Source organism: Vipera ursinii (genome assembly GCF_947247035.1).
Source record: "Vipera ursinii genome assembly, chromosome: 4".
Classification (NCBI taxonomy): domain Eukaryota; kingdom Metazoa; phylum Chordata; class Lepidosauria; order Squamata; family Viperidae; genus Vipera; species Vipera ursinii.
In genome coordinates, this window is record NC_139514.1 from 89285325 (window position 1) to 89307201 (window position 21877).

Genomic DNA, 21877 nt, shown 5'->3' on the forward strand with positions numbered 1-21877 from the left:
TGTTCCTTTCCAAAAACTAACACATCAACTATATGCCTCACGTTATTTTTCATTTGCCTACCACTAATAAACCCAGTTTGGTCCCCATGAATCACCTGTTGCAGAACCCTCATCAATCTATTAGCCAACACCTTAGCAAATATCTTGTAATCTGTATTTAAAAGTGATATCGGTCTATAATTTTTTACTTGAATAGCATCTTGATCTTCCTTCGGAATCAAAGAGATAAAAGCAGTTCTCCAAGACAGAGGCACCTTTCCCCCTCTCTGAATTGTCTGGAACAGTTCCTTTAACGGTTTTATCAACTCTAATTGTAAATTTTTGCAGTAAACCGCAGTCAAACCATCCGTACCTGGCGCTTTATCCACCTTCAATTCCTTAATTGCTGTAAGAATTTCTTCTTCTGTAATCAATTGATTAATCTCCTCTTTTTGTGCTTGCGTAAGAACCGGGATGCTAGCATTCTCCAAATATACATCAATGTCTTTTTCATTAATCTTCTCCTTAGCATATAATTTAGAATAAAAATCCACAAAGGCTTCCTTAATAAGATCCTGTTGAAACACAACCTTTCTCTTATGCTCAATTTTATCTATATTAGAAGCCCTTTGCTTTTTCCTTAGTCTGTAAGCTAGCCATCTACCTGGCTTATTAGCATTGCAAAAAGTATTATGCCTGGCAAACCGCAAATTGGTTGCCACCTGGTCAGCCATTAGTTTATCAAATTGTCCTCTTAATAACTTAATAACCTCCTTAGTCTTCACATCCAATGGGTTCAAAATCAAGGCCTTTTCTTTTTCCTTAATTTCATTCTCCAATTCTTTCCTTCTGGCTTCCAAAATACGTCTGTGTTTATTATTCATATATATCAACACCCCTCTCATATAGGCCTTGCTAGCATCCCAAACCATGTCCATAGAAGTATCCTTATTCATATTAATTTCAAAAAAAATCCTTCATCCGCTGTTTACATTCTTCCACATTTCTCTGATTTCTAAACAAATTCTCATTTACGCGCCACGAGCGCCTATCTCTATTGTCCTTATTGATCTCTAACCAAACTGGACTATGGTCAGAAATAGCTCTTGCACAGATCTTTACCTTCTTAATCCTAGAAAAAAAGTCATTAGTCAGCAAAATGAAATCAATCCTGGAAAAAGATTGATGTCTATCAGAAAAAAAAGTATAATCCTTTTCATGCAGGTGTGTGTCATGCCAAATATCTCGCAATTCCAAATCATCCTTCATTTCAAAAAAAGATTTAGGCAATCTGGCATGACTCGGAGCACGCTTAAAAGAACCAGCCTTATCCATCTGTACATCCAAAACACCATTCCAGTCCCCCATAAAAATAAACGATTTGTAATCCAACTGAGTAAGCTTTGTATGAAGTAAACTAAAAAAATCAGCTTGTTGTTGATTAGGAGCATACAGTCCAACTAAAAGCATTTTTTTGCCTTCTAGCAACAAATCTATCATAACATATCTTCCATGCTTATCTGCTTCAATTAAGTCCGCTGTTAAAGCACTTTTAACATAAACAACCACTCCATTTTTCTTATTCATTGCAGAGGCAACAAATTGCGTGCCCAACCTTGAGTTCGATAAATACTTTTGGTCCATAACCCTAATATGCGTTTCTTGCAAACATTTAACATCAATCTTGAATTGTTTTAAATATTGAAAAACTTTCTTTCTCTTCTGTGGTGAGTTTAGTCCATTAACGTTCCAGGTTAGAAATTTAGTCGCCATGCGTACCATCCCGAAGCTGTTGGAGCACATCTTTAATAGCCCCTCTATCTCCTTTGGGCCGCGCTCCTCCCACTGCTTCACTGTAAGTACGCTTTGAAAGTTCCATAAACTTCTGCTGGTCTTGTTCTTTTATTTGTTTTGCTCGTTTTAAAGTGGCACGCGTCACCCTCTGCTCTCCAGCAACAGCCAACGAAGCTATAATTTGATCCCCTGCAGCACCATTCTCCTCTGTCTGTCCACCTTCGGTCTCTTGAGATTTCCCTTCTCCAAATCCCTTTGCAACTTCCAGAAGTGATAGTGGGGTTGCTTTTAAAACATTATTGTAGAAATCACGCGCCTGTGTCACAGTAACCAGACGATATCTTTTACCTTCATGCATCGCCACCAATCCGACTGGAATCTCCCATCTGAACTTTATATCACGTTGCTTAAGTTCCTGCACAAGAAATGCAAAATCCTTCCTTCTCCTTAAAATCTTTGGAGGAATTTCTTTTAAAACCAAAACTTCTTGGTCAGCAACCACAACTTTAGTATCATAAGTGGCTTGAATAACTTCATCTCTAGTTTCTCTCTTTGTAAAATAAACCACCACATCTCTGGGTAGCTTTCTCTGCCTAGCAATCCATGAGTTTACACGAAAAACTTTATCCATGCATCCCTCTATTTCAGATGCTGGCTGACCCAATACTGCTTCCAGAGCCTCAGAAATCAGCTGCTTTAGGTCTTCTTTAATATTCTCTTTTAAGCCTCTGATTCTAACAGCATACTGCATCTGATGATACTGGACAAGACTCAATTCTCTGTCCATTTTATCCCTTAAATCTTCATTCTCCAGTACCTTTACTTCTAGTATAGCATTCCTTTGAGTCAGGTCCTCCACTTTTTCGTCCAAACCTTGCACACATTCAGCCACGCTTTCCACTGTAGACAAAATGTCTACCCTCATCGCACTGAACTTCTCTTCTATCCTCTCCTCCAGTTTCTCCAGTTTCTCCTCCACCTTTGCCAACTTATCACCCAGCATTTCTGATATTACCTGGGATTGTTTTTCAAGGGTATCTTGTAAGTCCTTCGATGTCAATGCAGCAGGAGGAAGCAAAGCTTGTAACGCTGTCTGTTGCACCGGGGAAGTTCCCGCACTCCGAAGAGTTTTTGAGGGAGGTTTAGCCGCCATCTTTTTACTTTCACTTGTTGCGCACTTTCACTTTAAGTTTATAAGGTCCATTAAGCTAGAGAGTAAAAATAAAAGTCCTCTTCACCTTGACCTCCTGTACCGCTCTGCCTGCTCCTTTTTATTCCAGGGTCTTTCCTTCTGGCAGGGGTGGTCGCAAACGCCTGGCTCTGCTCCAAAAATCCCGGAGCAGAGACGCTGAACAGCTGGGAGCAACCCAGGCTATGGGGGAGTTCAATCCTTCAGCCGCCCAAGCTTTAAGCTCAGGCGACCCCGGAGAACTCGACCCCTACCTGGGGCCTCACCCCCTCCTCTTCTCCCGAGGAGGGGGCTTCAAATCCACCCGAACAGCTGATCGGCACTGTTTCGGGTGAAAACAACTCAGCTGAGCAGCGGGCAGCCCGAAACGGCTGTCTCCGGCGCCACGCCGCCACCGGAAGTCCCCCTACAGTTATTTAATCTGTCCTAATTATCTATTTTATCCTATTCTAACAGCATTTAAATTGGTTTTAATTGTAATTTAATTAAAGTATGAATTTTTTGCAAGTTTGTTTGTTTTAAAGGAGAAATTATTTCTATCTCCAGACAAATTGTACTATCACTAAAAGTAAGCTTATGCAGCCCTCCTCTCTTTTTCTCCTTATTTCTTTTATTATTGCTTTTTTAATTAAATTTAATTTAAAATTTTGATAGAAAGTAATAAATAAAAGAAATATTGAGAAAATTCACAAGACATTACATTTCATGAATGACATTTTAATAGCTTCATTTGTCCTTGATGAAGATCATTGGCTTATATTCTAGAGAATGTGGTGTTCTCAAAATGTTTGAGATTGAACTCCATTATATACAGTATTAAACTTCAGCAGCGATGTCAGTCAGAAAGTGTTATATCATACCACTAATGTTCAGTCCATTTCAGAATGCAATACATTCATAAAAGTTTGATGCACTTTGTGATTTTTGTGTGTTTAGGGATAGGAGTATTCCTATTTTTTATTGTTTATTACTTGTTTCTTTTCTTCTTCTTTTTCTGTTGTTATTTTGGAAACAATTTGAAAATTATTTTTTAAAAATACAAATTATAAATAACATAGAGGACACAATACCCTTAATCTTCAAATGGTTTTCGAACTTGACTTTTTATTCATTAAAAAGGGGCATTGTTCTTTCACGTCTTTCATTTTTTTCAGTACAAAATAGCAAAGACGATACCAAATCTTCAACAAGTCCTGCTGAGAAGAACTAGGCAGAAAATGACTGCAGATTATTCTAGAGAACTTTCAGCAATATAATAATATTCTGTGTTAAGAACAGCTTTAAGCCAATGGTTCACATCTCATAATTTTAGAAGTAAGGCAGTCTTTGGTGGTTATATTCTGGGATTCAAATGTGAAAATGAGTTTAAATATGCTTCCATTTTATTATACAGTGTTAAATTCTCTAAGTTAACATATTCTTATTTAGTAAGCTGTACATGGCTAGAGACATGAAGTCAAAGTTGTTCAGCTTACCTTCCCTCTATCAGAGTCAATTTATAATGAAATTAAAGATAAAAGGAAATATACGAGGCAGGTAATTTTAGAAGAATGGAAAGGAATAGCAAGATCTACCAAACTATATTTGATATCTTGTTAATATGCCATAAATGACATCAACTATGATGTAAACTTTAAATCAGAGGCAAACTACTTAGTGGAAAATAACTGGGAACTAGAATGAAAATGAACTTCCAATTGATAATATTGATGATAATATAACCAAGAGTTTGATAAATTTCATTAATGGTCATCCTTAGGTTCTTTTTGTTCCCAAGACATATTTATTGAATCATTCTACTTAGGTCAGTGGGCCTTACATCCAGGAATGATAGTCTGATATTCAATATTCTAGATATTGAACAACTGTCATTCCACATGAGATTTATTAGTAAAGAAAACTATAACTTTTATATTATGTCACAAAAACAAAAACATGCCTTTGGTATAATTCCATTAAATTCTATGGAATTTACTTATCCTACAGTGCCTATAGTCAAGGCTATGGTCTTCCCAGTTGCAATGTATGGCAGTGAAAGTTGGACCATAAAAAAGGCTGAGCACCAAAGAATTAAGGCCTTTGAATTATGGTGCTGGAGAAGACTCCTGCGAGTCCCTTGGACTGCAAGGCAATCAAACCGGTCAGTCCTAGAGGAGATCAACCCTGACTGTTCTTTAGAAGGCCAGATCCTGAAGCTAAAACTCAAATACTTTGTGCACCTAATGAGAAGGAAGAACTCACTGGAGAAGAGCCTAATGCTGGGAAAGAGAAGAAGGGAATGACAGAGAATGAGGTGGTTGGATGGAGTCACTGAAGCAGTAGGCATGAGCTTAAATGGACTCCAGAAGATGGTAGAGGACAGGAAGGCCTGGAGGAACGTTGTCCATAGGGTCGCGATGGGTCGGACATGACTTCGCAGCTAGCAACAACAACACAGTGATTTATTTTTATTCAATCTAGATGAGTGGTTATAGGAATTCCATTGCAATTTTATCTTGGGCCTTCGTAACAGTTAAGAATAGATACATTTGGCACTTGGTGAACAGATCTGAAAAATAATAGAGTTTCATTTATAATTTCTTTAATATTCTAAGTATCAAGAACCTGATGAACTATAAATAGAAAAACATATGTCATTTGTGCATCACTAGATGTAACATGGATAGAAATTATGGTGATTCTGGATAAAAGTAATGCTCAAAACAATACAGACTGCTTATCAGAAGCATTGCAGAATTAGATTAAAATTTTTTTTAAAAACTTGAAAATATGCTTAAGTGAGGATGTGGGAAATCATTAAATACATACAATCCAATTATGACTGCCAGTATTCTAACTTGCGGATCCTATCAAGTTCTCATTAATTAACCAGAGATAAAGTTATCGTATGATGCTACATGTATTAAATAGCTCATCAAAAGAAGACCATCTGTATCATATCTAATTAGCAAAGGCTAGAGCGGATCCATGAAACTTCATGTGACAATATTCTTTTACTCCTTAAGGTACCATACAGTTCTTCATTCTACTTAATAAAGTCTCCCTAGCTGTGTCTATACCCTAATGTATTCTATTGTATCTAAAAAAAACAAATTAACTTCCATTAAGCTTACTTTCATCCATTGTTTTTAAAAAATAAGCAAAACTAACTGTATGACTTTGGCCCAGTCACTCTTTCTCAGGCCAACTCGCCTCAAAGAGTTGTTGTTATGCAGAAAATAGGAGGAGGAAGGAAATTTATTTGTTTGTTTGTTTTTCACATTTAGAATTATGTGTGTTTGCTTGAGTATTAAAAGCAGGGTAAAATCTAATCAATAAATAAACTAGGGTCCAGGAATGATGCTCTCAGTGTTTCTCAAACTTAGCAACTTTAAGATGTAAGAACTTCAGTTCTGGGATTATGAAGAACTTTCCACATCTTAAAGTTCCACATGTTCTACAGGACAAAAAAGATCATAGCTTGTATGTGTCTGTAAGTATTAGGTGTCAACTACTAAAGTACTCCTTCATGGCATGGGTCCGGATTACCTACGGCAGCACCTGCTGCCGGCGTCAACTTCCCTCTGTCCATTGCGCTCCCACAGAGAGGACCTCCTCAGGGTGCCTCCGATCAGGGAATGTTGACTGGTGGCCCCCAGGGAGAGGGCGTTCTCTGTGGGCGCGCCAGACCTGTGGAACTGCTTGCCGGTTGAGCTTCGGATGGCCCCCGAACTTCGCTCCTTCCGGCGAGATCTAAAAACCTATTTATTTGAGCAAGCCGGCCTGGTCTGATGGGTTTAGGGGTGGGTTTTAATATGGTTCTAACTATTTTATATATTGGGCATAATTATTTAATTGTTTTTAACTTTTATATTTTGTATTTTAATATTTATTGCCCTGTACACCACCCTGAGTCCTTCGGGAGAAGGGCGGTATAAAAATTTAAATAAATAAATAAATAAATAAATAAATAAATAAATAAATAAATAAATAAATAAATAAATAAATGCTCATAACTGTATTATTAGTAATTTTTATCTTTAGCTCAATGTAGATGGAAAATCAGAGGAGGAAAGTACACTGGATATGTTTGCCATCTTGAATTATTTGTAAAAATAATAAAGATGGGATATAAATAAATTGACACTACTAATTAATATGTCAAAAATATTTGTGAAATTAGATGGATGATGGGAAAGTACAACCTTGTTGATCCTTATGACTTTTTCAGCAGCGTTTGACCATGGCATTCTTCTTGAGAGGTTGTTCCAGGTAGCTTTTGCTAAAATAGCTTTAAGGTGATTCTACTGATCATTTAGACCAGGGGTGTCAAACTGCCAGCCCACAGGCCAGATGCATCACAGCAAAACTGCACCCACCCTATTGCCAGCAATGGCAAAATAGTCGCGATAAGTCATGACACGTCACATGACATTGCGAGTTTGACACCCCGGATTTAGACAGTCATTTTAAGAAGATAGTGCTGTAGGATTTCACCTTAACTCCATGACATTTACAGATCTGCAAGGTTCTGTTTATTCCCCATGTTCTTGAAACTACTAACTGACATCATTCGGAAATGTAGTGTATTCTGGTGACATCTCTCTCTCTCTCTCTCTCTCTCTCTCTCTCTCTCTCTCTCTCTCTCTCTCTGTCTCTCTCTGTCTCTCTCTGTCTCTCTCTGTCTCTCTGTCTCTCTGTCTCTCTCTCTCTCTCTCTCTCTCTCTCTCTCTCTCTCTCTCTCTCATGCCTTATCGGATCCAGATATGGAACTCTTAACTGCTAAATCAGTGTCTGGCCATAATAATAAATTGGATGAGGGCAAATTTAATCCATGCAAGGTAGATGTGCATTTCATGTACGGTTTATATGCCCCGAAGAATGGGATTTAAGATATACTGGATGGAGTTATACTTTCCCTAAATAAATAGGTAGAATGCTCAAGTATGTAACAGTGGGTGCTCCTGAATCCATGGTGACATTATAATCACATATGGTCTCTGTGAGCAGCATCCTTCACAGTCTTATACTGGTATGCTAGCTATGTTCTTATTTGAATAGAGATAGAAACACAACAACAATCTATGCAATGTGATATATATTGGCATGCCCTTGATGACAGTTGAAAACATGCAGTTATTACAAAACACTGTTGCAAAAATACTGACTGGAATCAGATAATATGAACACACCAGTTCTTTATTATTGATAGAACAGGTACAGGTACAGGTTCCCCCACACATGCATGCTAGTCATTTCCTACTCTAGGGGCCGGTGCTCATCTCTGTTTCAAAGCCGAAGAGCCAACGCTTGTCCGAGGACATCTCCGTGGTCATGTGGCCGGCATGACTAGACGCCAAAGGCAAACGGAACGCTGTTACCTTCCCACTGTAGTGGTCCCTATTTTTCTACTTGCATTTTTACGTGCTTTCGAACTGCTAGGTTGGCAGAAGCTGGGATGAGTAACAGGCTCTCACTCTGCTACGCAGCACTCAGGATTTGACCCGCCAAACTGCCGACCTTCTGATCGACAAGCTCAGTGTCCTAACCCACTGAGCCACTACGTCCTTTATTATTGATAGTAGTATTCCAATATTTAAGGGGCTGCCACAAAGAAGAGGAGATCAACACCAAGTCAAGAAAAAAATAGATGGAAACTAATCAAGGAAAGAAGCAACCTAGAATGAAGGAGACATTTCCTAACAGAGAGAACAATTAACCAATGGAACGACTTGCCTTCAGAAGTTATGGATGCTCCATCACTGGAGGCTTTTATGGACAGTCACTTGTCTAGAATGGTATACGGTTTCCTACTTGAGCAGGGGGTTGGACTGGAAGACCTCCAAGGTCATTTCCAACTCTGTTACTCTATTCTTTTCTATTTTCCTTGTTTCAGAGTTAATTTCTGATATTAGTTCATAGTATTGGTTTGAACCAACAAAATGTCACTTGAGACTACCATATGTGCATATTTATTACAAATATAAAAGCAAAGCCAAGTACATTGAAATAAGGTAATTGGAAGCAAAGGGATAACTGAAAAAGTATTTGAATTTTTCCCTGGCTCATATTAATATACAGGATAAAGAACAATGCATGTGTTACATATGAGGCAGGTATTATGGTGCATCAACTTTATAATCAGAGTTAGGTGGGTGGGTGGACCATTAGTGGCCTATTTGTGGCTTCTGACAACCATTTTTGAACCTCATAGCATTAACAAATTGCACTTTCAGTTTATTTCTCTCATTTTAAGGTGTAGACTAGGGTAGAGGAAATGTCCTTGAGAGAAAAAGCCTCTACCGAAACAATGATAAAAGTGGCCTGAGTTGGAGCAAGAATGTAACATGACTAAACATCTTGGACAAGTCCCTCCCGGGTTTAAATAAAGGTAAAAGCAGAGGTGAACCACATGCAGATTTGCAAGTTTGTGTTACTATAACTTTACAGTAAAAGTAGACTGGCCTACATGGCATTGGTTACTTAGTCTGATCCACCTTGAAAGGCTGACCTCAGCTGAGAAATACATGACAAATGTAATATACACTTAAGTAACAAAGTCCCAACCCACCAAAACCTCTCCCCACCAAAAGCAGAAACACCTGACCATAATCACATGTATATTATGACCTCTTACCTTGAATCTATATAGGCCTTGAACTACTCTTGCTATTAAATTTACCCCTTATTATTAAAAGGACCTTATTCTTATTCAAGCCAAGGAAATTATGAAATATCTCTAATTAGTGGTTAGTTTAAACTAAAGCAAGAACACAGATGATTCTAACCTATGGAGTCTGTCCTTCTACCATATGATGTATTCTGAACATGTGCTTATGGAACCATCTGCTGTATTCAAATGATTAAAAATGTAAAACATAGTCTAAAATGCTAAGGTTTCTACCCTTTTCCAGAACTGCAAGGTTTCAACAAATCACCAACATCCAAAACTTTGCCAACTTTCATAATACTAGCTATATACAAACTACTCATACTAATTTATCACACATCTATTCTTTATCATAGTCTCCAAAGATCAGAATCTAGCATTATCCTTTCAGCTGAAAAATGCTCTTCCCTCCCTCCCTCTCTCATACACACACAAATACACACACACACACACACACACACACACATTCTCTTTTTAAAAGTTTGAAATAGCAGAAAAGCACTTCAAAATGTCTCAGTTTTGTATTTCAGATCACACAGCATCACACAATACCACAAATAATTTAGCTTGAATTGTTAAGTTTGCATCTCAGTATATTCTAGAAGAACCTGCTATTGACCTATATTACATGGAAATCTACATTTTTAATAAAATAGAAAACATTCAACTTTGCAACAAAATGAAACAAAGCTGTGCAATTTTTAAAATAACATTTCTGCAGGCTTTGACATTAGTGCTGTGGTTATGTTCCTTATCTTTTTAGAGCTTGAGGACTTTGCTTTCCATGTTGAAGAGATAGCCCTACTTTTCCTCAATATTTTAACTAAAACAGGCTACATCTCTTTTATTGTGGATGTGTAGTAATGGCTTTCCTTGTTTTGATGCATCCAAAGATGTTAATAACTTCCTACCTCAAGCCTTGTAATTCAAGAGGCATAGCAATTTCTCTCAATCCAAATGAATTGCCAGTTGCAAAAAATAGATATGAATCAACGCTCTTTCACTATAGACACAAATAGGCATTAAATGACCAGATACATCTGGATCTCACTCACTCCTCCCATTTCTGATTTTGTTGTATTGACAGTAAAGTAAGATGCAAAGACTTTAGATTGAAGCAAATAAAATTTATTAGGCACATCTTTATCCAAATTGAGATGGTTCTCATTTATATTAAAGGTTTTCTTCACATCCAGCTTTTTTTATAGTAGTCCATTTTATGCTGTTTCTACAGTATATTTAAAAATGCATATGACAAATATATTTAAATATAGATTAAAATGTTTTTATCTCCCAAAATAAATTCAGTGTTTATATACTTTTAATCTTAAAATTCAAAGTTTAGATGTAAACTGCTACTAATTTCTAAAACGGTACAGTGGTACCTTGGTACTCCTCAACAATTGGTTCTGGAAGGTGTGATGAATAACAAAAACGATAAGTACCAAACAAATTTTTCCCATAAGGAATAATGTAGGCAGCCAACACTGACATGTTCTAGCTTATGTATTGAGTACCAAACAAACGATTTGTGAAACAAAATGTACATATCAAAATGCATTGAGTACCAAATTTGATGAGTTTCAAAGCAGTTGAGTACCAGTATATCACTGCATTTGAAGAACTTTAAATTTTAAGCATTCGCAGTTGGTATCAAAAAAGGGCCTAAATCTCCTTGATGGTAGAAATGGGCAATGATATATTGCAAGGAAGTTCAGGCAAGGTCAGAAGCAAATAGCCTGAAACCAAATGAGTTTATTATAGTAACAAATCCCAGGGAGCAACCCTTCTGCCAACCCAAGAGAGGGGGCCTTGAGAAAGAAGCACAAGAATTAGCTCATGCATTTGTTATATAGAGCTTACATTTCAAGGCTATAGGTGGTGATGGTATTCTTTAGCAACTTTCCTAATCCTTGTAACACAGTTAAATATCAGAGATCCATGATCTTGAATCTTTGCTTGCATGAGTTCCAGTTTAGGACATTTTCACATTTAGAGTTCAAGCTCTCCTGTCCTGTATCCAAGCAACTATATTCAGAACTGGCTTAAGGAAAAAAATGTCTGGTGTGAGATACTTCAGTAGCAGCTTGCAAGACATTCAATCCAGCCAATAGGTTATCACAAATCCCAACAGGCAATTTCTCAGCTGTTGTTCCCTCTGTATTTTCAGTCCCAGGAAATCAGCTGTCTTGTTCCAAGTGGCAGAATGAGGTCGAAGGATATGTTGGTTAAGTGAGATTTGGAGGAAGCTATGATGCTCTCTGCTTCCCTGGATTCAGGGTTGGCATGCCAGAACCATCTTCCATCGATATGGATGCTACATTAGTAGACATGAATGCTAGGCTGTGCATCAACCATCCTGGAATTGGCAGAAAGACACTGCACCACACAGAAGCTGGTGGGTCACAAGGGCGCTCTTAGTCCTTCCAGGGCTGTCAAGGTTAATAACTTTGTTTCTTGTAATGGGGGACACAGCATGCTAGGGGAGCTGGGGAAGCTCCCCAAGATACTGATGGGGAATTCTGAGGGTTAAAGGTCTTACATTTTTAAAGTTTCAAAATTTCAAAAATGCTGACTAGCGCTTGCTCCAGACAATCTCAGCTCAATCTTTATTATAGAGAATACCTCTCTTTGTTCTCCCTGACTTTGGGCTACTTAATCATTGCCTTCCTCCTTGGCTTTAAAAGAATTTGGCATGCAAATGCACTCTCTTCTCCTTTGTTCTCCATGCCAGCAGTTCTCTGTGCAAACACACATGCAAAGCTCAACTGACTCTTCTCTCCCTGCTTGCTCAGGGAAACTCAGCCCACTAGTGCATGAAACCAGCCATGCATCTTCATTACTGGACCCTGCTGCGTCCCATGGTTCCATAGCTGAACCATGGTAGCTGTGCTCAGTTGCTTTCCTCTCTCTGGGTAGATCTTACTGGGCATGCATATTTTTGTGAGTCCACGCAGATAAATAGATTTATATACACAGAGTTAAATTGAGCCTATATATGGCAGGATATTTTTAAAGCTGCTTCTTTTGACTGTTGTGTCTGCATATATTTGCATGAATTCACAAATGTTTCTTATGCATGTACTAATGGTGTGCTATACTTTTTAAATTCTATGACCTGGTTTTGGACTTTAAGTCAATAAAAATGCACATTTAATGAAAATAAATAAATGCTGCATATATCTGCTAATCAAAGAGAAAAGGAAAAGATTTTAAAAATCTTAATATGTTAATATAGACAGACAGACAGACGGACGGACGACGGACGGACGGACAGACAGACAGACAGACAGATAGATGATAGATAGATAGATAGATAGATAGATAGATAGATAGATAGATAGATAGATAGATATAAAAGTATGACTTAATGAATTGTGTGCTGTCTAGATACTAAAACAACTTGCCTCCAGAAGTTGTGGGTGCTCCAACACTGGAGGTTTTTAAGAAGAGATTGGACAACCATTCATCTGAAATTGTATACAGTTTTCTGCTTGAACAGGGGGTTGGATTAGAAGACCTCCAAAGTCTCTTCCAACTCTGTTATTTTGTAGATGGTTGGGGATGGATATGAAGTAGGATTTCAAGTAGGCTATGGTTGCATGTTATGTTTAAATGAATGCTAATAATGGAAGAAACAGGGATAAGGTTGGGGGAAATTATACAGTTAGTGAAAATATGAAAAGAAAGCTGGAGGTTTAAAGAACAAAAGAAGTATGAAGCAGTGTATGGATGTATATTGTAAACAAGAATCATTGCAATGTTGAAAAGGTATGGAGAGGAATAATGAATAACACTGGTGTGATTGATTTTAGCTGTCTTAGCTTTTTTATGCTTTTAATTTCTATATCTATTATTGTATGCCTTCCTCTACGCCTCTCCCCAAAATAGTACGATGAGTAGGCATGTTTGCAAAATTTAAATGATAACATTCAAATCTTCACATATATCATAAAGTGTAGATCAGATCAGGGTTTGAATTTACAAAGACCAAATTCTCCAGCTGTAACATCTGGCTTTGGTTAAAAACAGGCTGGGGGCTCAGATACCCTTTTGTTTCAATTTATTTGAAAGCCAATTTCACCCAACTAATCATGCACATTGTTTCTGCAAGGGTTAATTATATCTGAATATAATTTATTCAGACACATGCATTATTATTTTTTCCTGGATTATGGTCACTGATGCTTATCCAGTTTCTACAGACATATTATTCAGAAAGAAGATCCCTTTACAATGTGAGTTTTTATCTATCATTTTAACAGTTAATTCAAAAGAAGATATTATTGATGGTACTATTTGAACAAATGAGATTTGTAAAGATAAATACACTGGTATTATCATGAACGTACATTTAGTAATAAGTATAGTGTAGGTTTTGTCCATCTTTTTTTAGAATACCTTTTGCATTTGGGAGAAGATGGTTGGAAAAGGAAAAAGGAATATGAGAAGAAATATCATTGGTATAGCTCCTCAGAGATGAGAGAGAGAGAAAAAAAACCTTTCCTTTCATAAGAGTTGCACAAATATGCAGTCAGACATCTTCTAACAGGAATAAGGGAGGGATTATCCAAAAAGGTTGGCAGACTGCCATGTTGCTTGAAGGATTAATATACTGTATGTGAAGATGCTGCATTCATATTTTGGTTCCCAAAAAGTCTTTTAAAAAATCAGCAGTACTGAAAGTCAAGGCTCATTAAAAGGAAAGAGCCAGACATTTTGCTGTTTAAAGAAAGACAAATTGTAGAAGTCATTCAAAGAAGAAAGAAAAATTGCTGAACCCAAACCAGATGTCAGCTGTGAGAGCCCTGTACAAGGAGAAGATTGTCTGAGAAAATTGAGGAAATGTTTTAATTGGGTAAACCCAGGGAAGATCAAATCCTCTCAATCTTTTATTTCTTACAACAGAGGAGTTCTCAGAAATACCATCCAAAAAAAAAATCTGTCTCAAGGAGGATGCACTGGCCACAAATAGCTTGATTTGTTTCAGCAATGGTTTCATTTCATTCTGTGATAAAACACAGCTCAAACTTAATTGAGATACAAATTTAGGTAAAGTTGATCTCCATCTACTAACTAGACATTTCTCAGAATTGTTTTCCTATACTGCCCTCTCCTGGAAGGAAAACAGCACAAAGAAACAACAACTGCTCTTTTTTGGCAATAAAATCTATATACAACTAAATGTCTATTTGATATTTTGTAACTTTCAGTTGGATGAAATGCTGCAGGATAGAACAAAATTTTATGAACAAAGAGTTCCTCAAATAGGCTTGCATATAGAATACAAGACCCATTACTCTCAAGGGAGTGACATTTATGATTTTTTAATCTCTTAATTGCTGCTGTGCTGGTGCTATTTAGAACCATTGCTGCAGGTAGCCATAGTCACATGATCACAAGACTTCGTTTGTAGGAAGTTTGCAGGGAGAAAGCCAATAGAATTCCAGAAGGGAAGGTTGCAAATACATCCTTCACCAGTCCTTCTAAGTTTGCACTGTGCCAGCCTTGCTCCCTTGCTCCCTCCCTCCCAGTCAACAGCAGCCACTTATGTAACTGCTGGCTTTGTACTTGCAACTTCCGGCATGAGGAGCCTGCACGGAGAAAGTCAGTGAGGAAGCTGGAAAGTGGGTAAATCTCTCCTATGCATTTTCCCCCAGACCCGTTGTGCCAATCATTCACACACTACCTTTTTTCCTCACACACATACACACACACACACACACACACACACACACAAACACACACACAAACACACACACACACACACACCAGCAGTAGCCACTTACCTTTCAGAAATTCATTCATTCATTCATTAAATTTGCATGCTGCCCATCTCTGGGTGACTCATTTCTGATGCTCTCTGTCAGCTTCCCATAAGCAAAATCAATGGTGAAGCCAGTAGGAAGTCGGAAGTCGCTCCTGTTCCCAATGCTTTTTTGCCTGCCTGAGGTCATTCTATTTCTCTGTTTAGATAAATAAATATTTCTGAAATGTTGACCCAAAGGGACATGGATTGTAGTGTATACAATTAAAGAACAAAATCTGAAACTAGGATATCATTGTAATATTCAAGATTCAAATTAGATCCATTTAGCTAATATCCAATTTATTTCCATCAGACAAGGCTACTGAAAGATACATATTCCCTCCAGTTTTAAACCAGATTGAGAAAATTGACTTGAGTATTATTTATCCTCCAGCTTTTCACCACATGAAAGTTAGCACCTTCTTACTGTGCATTTGAAACATCTCCAATCAACAGAGTTAACAAAAGATTTTCCACTGTCATGAAAAGGCAGTTAACTATCATGAATGTATTATAAATAAAAAAAAGGGAGAAGAGATGCTTCAAGAAATCTCAGGACATTCTATTCTCCAATTCGGTAGACATTCCTGAATAACAGATATGCCCTCTTCCCAATTATTCTTGTTAAAATGAAATTTTTCTGTAATGATCCTTTACCGCGGTTTTATTTGTGCGAAAAATAAACCTGGTCACCCGTTCCTTTTGGAGTGCTTGTGGTTCTTCGCAGAGGACGTCGTGACAATAAGCCTAAAAAAATGAAGTAGATGTTTCAAGGGAAGATGAGTTTTGTTATATATCTGATTAGCAAGGTGGGAGCTACTACATTTAATTTGGATGTATAATTTAAGCTAAATTTTCCAGTATACCAAGCTTGACTCCTGGAGTCCACATGGATACAGACATGTTGCTTTCTTGGCATCAATAATGGAAGTGTCTATCTTCTTTGGGGATTTTTCCCTAACTTCCCAATCTCACATATGGCCCAGGGGTTTCCTGGCTGTCTCTCACCCAATTCCCTGTTAGGTTCTATAATTCTAAGCTTTTCTATAATCAGCCAAGGAAAGTTATTTGCCAGTCATGTTCCCTGTATATGCTCAAAAGGTAAATAAATTGAAGGCAAAATAAAGAGGACAAACAGTTAATATGAACTGTCTAAGAAAAAGGCTACTCCTGGTAAAACAGAACAGCAGGATTATATGTGATACTGAATACAAGAATTGTAGCTTTGTTCTGGTAAGAGAATGGAATAGAAATACAATTCTGATATCTTTCCTTACCCAAACCTTTGATTGATTGATTGATTGATTGATTGATTATGTACCACCAATTCATTGTTCAGTTTTTAGCACCCACATAAATAGATTTTCTCCATGATCATCTATGTTTAATCTGGTATTGTAGGTCTTCCATTAGTGCATTTATTGGCACTATAAATGAGTCCTCATAATTTTGGTTATCCTTTTCTTTTTCTCAACCTTTCCAGCAGTAGAGCCTTTTCCAGAGAGCTGGGTCTTTGTATAAAGTGTTTAAAGTAGAGTAATTTATGCCTTTAGTGAGAATTCTGGGCTGATTTGTTCAGTGACTTTTTTTCTTGACCGTCCAGAGAATTCCCAGGATTCTTCTCCAACAGCAAAGTTCAAAAGTGTCGACAATCTTCTTATCCTGCTTTTTCAAAGCCCACTTTACCAGGGAATGTCCACTTATAGCAAGTCCACCTCACAGTCTAAGCGACTGTGTACTCCTACCTGTATGGGACATAAATGCCATAAATGCATAAATTTCTGGCCCTAACACATTTTGTGGACACCAGGTTGAAAAAGGGTGACACGAAGAATGCACAGAAAGATAGTGATGCTATGACACATGTGATACAAAACATAAGAAAGAATATTAAAAAGAAGAGTGAAAAGGGAGTCTCAAACATGTGACTCCAATTAAATATGGTTTTATTAGGTTTTTTTTAAGTATCCAATTAACTAAGGGTAGATTCCTACTGTAAATAATGGCAATATTCTGTATGTGAAGTACATGAAACTATTCTTTAGCAATAATTACATTTTTTTCAAAATCTAATCAAATTGTTTATCTTTTAGAGAAATATACAGCTCAGTAAAATAACTGTAATGATAAAGAGGAACAGTGTCACACAAACTGTTCATTTTCCCAATCACAAAATATCCTTGATCTTTTGCAAATGTAATATTCAGATCTATCACCGAATGATAGATCAGTATGTTGATTCTGAAAAACAGATTCTGAAGCCAGGTGATCTAAACAAATTTTATCTTTTTCCTTCTCCTATTTAGATAATTCATACCAATAGGGAGTACTAAAATTTTCTTTTTTCATTAAATTGATTTGGTTTAGATTCATGAAAATGTGTTTAATAGGCATGTAAATCTAAATCTTTCAGATTGAAGCATTATTACATCCCAATAAATGCATTTTCTATCAAAGAACTGGATGAAGTTTTTAAGTTTGTCCCTCATGAAGGGCTGAAGCCCAATAAATTCCAAAAATATGGTGGTGTTTTAATGCTTGATAAATAAAAATCTTTATTTGAAAAAATATATAATTGTTCAGCTTGCCCATTTTAAAATATTTAGATTCCCATGTGTTGAAAAGCAGCTTAATTCAAATCATAATCATAATAGTAAAGTTGGAAGGGACCTTGGAGGTCATCTAGTCCAACCCCCTGCTCAGGCAGGAAAATCTATACCATTTCAGACAAATTCAGCTTTATCATAACTCTATCTAATACATAGATTGGAGAAATTCAGGGGGGGAAATCGCCCTGTGTAAGGGCTACTAGATCTGATTACAAAAATCCGTATAGTTTGGATTTTTGAATAACCGCAATGAGAAAAAGCATGTTTAACAAAATTGTATCCTACTATTTTCAGGTATTTTCTTCATATGAAAAGTTATGTGGAAATGGATTTGTAAATATACGATGTCCAGAATTTTCAAGAATTACTAGCAAAGTAGAAGATTTTATTCCAAAAAGATTTTGATTCTGTCCATTCTTAAAAGGACAGCTTCATAGGAATTTCCTGAATTCACCAAATTAGTAATGAATTTGGTGGTTTTTCAGACCTGATGCTTACAACTATTTGAAAGCATTTAGCTAGAGACAAAAAGATCAACGGTAATTGATCAATGTATGCAGTGATAGGATTTAGCCAGTTCACACCACTTTGGCAGAACTGGTAGCTATTTTTTTTGTTGTCCAAGCCCAAAATGGACTTCCAGAAGTGGCATCTAAACAGAGAACCAGTTGTTCACATATTTAAATGCCAACACTGAATGTATGGTAAGCTCATAGAACCCAGTGGAAAGTGATTCTGAATTGCTATGTGTGCACAGTATTGTAAAATTTATACTCTGTGCTAGGTATGCATTTTGTTTTACTTTGTAGGAAACATCCTTCCTCTCTTAATCAAAAACAGCAACAGCAAAGTCCAAAGCAAAATTGTATATGCAGCTACAAGCAGTGGTGGGATTCAAATGTGTGAACAACCGATTCTCTGTGTGAATGCTGCTTCTGGAAGTCCATTCTGGGCCTGGGCAACAAAAAATTAGCTACCAGTTCTGCCGAAGCGGTGCAAACTGGCTGAATCCCACCACTGGCTACAGGTCATGAGATAGGCAAACTATATTAAGATTCTTAGTCAGTCAAAGGATGACTTGACAGAGAGGCAAGACAGTGAGGCAACTTTCAGAAAAACATAATAGAGCTCCTGCTTATTAGCAGTTGGCAAGTATACTAATTGTAATGTATTGGCCTCATCTGTTTAAATCACTTGCTTTATGTCTAACTGCTTGCTTAATGGCTGACCTACTTTTGTATGTTATGTAACGGTTGCTGGCTGAGCTAGACTTGCTGTCTCCAGCCTGTTAAGTAGGTTTGGGGCAGGGAACTGCTACTTTAAATATATTGGTTGCCACCTAGAGGCCAACCATATAAATAGCTGCACAGCAGCTATTAGCTTGCTTCTGTTATGTTCTGAGTTAGAATAAACTTGTTGCTGTTTGAACACCTCGTCTCACTTAATGCCTTCAAGAACCAGATATTTAACACTAATTATATATTCTAACTTTTACTAAATATCAATTCACAAACTTCCCCTTCTTTTTCTGTTTTCTCATATCGTTTTGGATTTTGAATTCTATTAGATTCTTTTTGTATGCTTGCAAAAACCGTAAGACTAGATGTAGACCTTTGGTTCTGCTATTTTAAAATAAAGGCCTGTTAAATTAGAATAGAGTGAAAGGTGAGAATCTGCCAAGTAATTATGAACATCATAAAATGTTGCCATAAGACAAAATGCAAAATATGAGACTGAAAAACTGTCCCTTCCACAAATATTATGATTCCTTATATGTATTAGTAAAACAGGTAGCCTAGCATCCTCTGCTGGGCAAGAAACAGAAGAAACAATTCCTACATCCAAACAGAAGATGGAAAATAATAATAGGTGAGAAAATAAAACAAACAATGCACATAAGAAAGTATGAACACTTGGAATGTATGTAGAGCTTATGCAGGGAATCTATGAAGTAGGACACCAATAATATCCTCATAGTTCTGTATGTAAAGTGGTTTTACAAAAGTTATTATTCTTTTGGCCCTTCAGGTAGAACTATTCAGTTCTACATTTTCATGCTCACTCCTTTAATCTGTTTCATATGTTCACCTATATTTCTAAATAATAACTTATACTATATATACTGTATTTATTTTCCATCTTCTGTTTGGATGTAGGATTTGTTTCTTCTGTTACTTCCCCAGCAGAGGATGCTAGGCTACCTGTTTTACTAATACATATAAGAATCATAATATTTGTGGAAGGAACAGTTTTTCAGTTTCATATTTTGCATTTTGTCTTATGGCAACATGTTATGACGTTCATAATTACTTGGAGATTTCTCGCATTCTCTCATTTGCTCTGACCTCAGAAATAAAAACCCATTCTGAAATATGATAACGTGAGCAGATACGTTAATTTCAGAATTATAAAACCTGTTGGGATTATTGTCCTACCGTATATTGCTATACTTTACAGGTTCATTTTATAGGCCATATAATTTATCACCAGCAGACCATGCCCAAATATGATGCTATATAATAAATTGCAACTTTAGAGGGCTTCACAGATTACACAGTTATGTTGTAGGCAAATAGCTCTTAATATCTCCAACTTATGGAGAGATAGAGGGAGGGATAGAGGTGCCAGAGCCACTTTGGGTAGTGAGATGGGCATCATATAAATGAAACAAACAAGCAAACAAACAAATAAATAAATAAATAATAGAGGTACAGATAGAGGGTGCAAAGTCGCGTGGTCGCATGAAGAGAGACGGACACTTGAGCTGGGTAGTATTTCTTTTATTCGGATCAGGAATGAATCTGGGACAAAGGGGTTTGCCTGGTGTTTCTTATACCTGCCCAGGTGAATGATGGCCAATAGAATTGAACCTGGGCTTCCCGCCAGTGCATGTGGCCAATAGGTTTAAACCCTGGCTTCCCTCCAGAGCTGACCACGCCGGGGCTGTCAAACTTGCTCCATCCGGCTTTTCCCGCCTCAGCGGTTATCGCCTGGAGCTGACCAGCCCCCTGCTGCGCTGGCATTTCCTGTGTATGCTAGCAGCATACACTACACCCCTTCCCCCATAGTGAGGACTTTTCCTCTGTCATACCATCTCCAACTATATACACATATTTACAAAACATGGTTACAATGGATACACTTGTTGATCTGTTGCCCCCTTATGATCGTACATAGTCAGCGAGGTAGCTTGGCACTTTGTGTGGCCTACTTGACCTTCTTGGTACCTGATCTTCCGGAGGTATGGTGGCGTGGCTATTTATTCCTTCCTGAAGCTCCTGTTGAGGAAGGTTGTTGTGTGTCTGTGTGTGTGATTTGCTGATTCCTGGTGACTGCCTGGCTTCTCTATCAGACTCCTGCCTGTACAAGGGTTGCCATTGCTCCCCCCCAACCATCCTCCTTGGTGAATGTGTTTGTATTGGCTTTTGTGTTGGATCTTCCTCCTCACCCCCCAGTGTGTCCTCTGCCCCCCTTTCAGGATTCCTTTTCCTCAGTTGATCCAGATGCCTTTTCCACAGGAGTCCCCCCTCCACCCTTACTCTGTAGGAAAGGGGCCATGTTTGCTCTATAATTTCCCCTGGCACCCATGGATAACCCGTACTGTAGTTCCTGGCCCAAATGAGGTCCCCTGAGGTAAAATGTGTCTTGATGTTGGGGTTCCCCGTGTCTGCGGCTACTCTGTCTGGATGGAGCCTGTCTAACGTTGTAATGAGGCGTCTCCCCCATCTGAGTTCCGCTGGGCTTTTGCCTGTGGCAGTGCAAGGTGTTGCGTGTTGGTGAAGGAGGAATGTGGCTAGTCTTTGCTTCCAATCTCCCTGTACTATGCGCTTGAGTGCATCTTTTGTTGT

General features: G+C 37.7%; 1 protein-coding gene across 1 annotated transcript in view; it reads left to right on the top strand.

Moving 5' to 3' along the window:
* The first annotated feature begins 1976 nt into the window (after nucleotides 1-1976).
* The window catches only part of LIMS1 (LIM zinc finger domain containing 1), a 306378-nt gene continuing 286477 nt past the window's right edge, over nucleotides 1977-21877 (top strand). The window contains exon 1 of the mRNA XM_083363016.1: nucleotides 1977-1986. The gene's annotated coding sequence lies outside the window, so the exon portion shown is untranslated. The remainder of the gene's footprint in view (nucleotides 1987-21877) is intronic.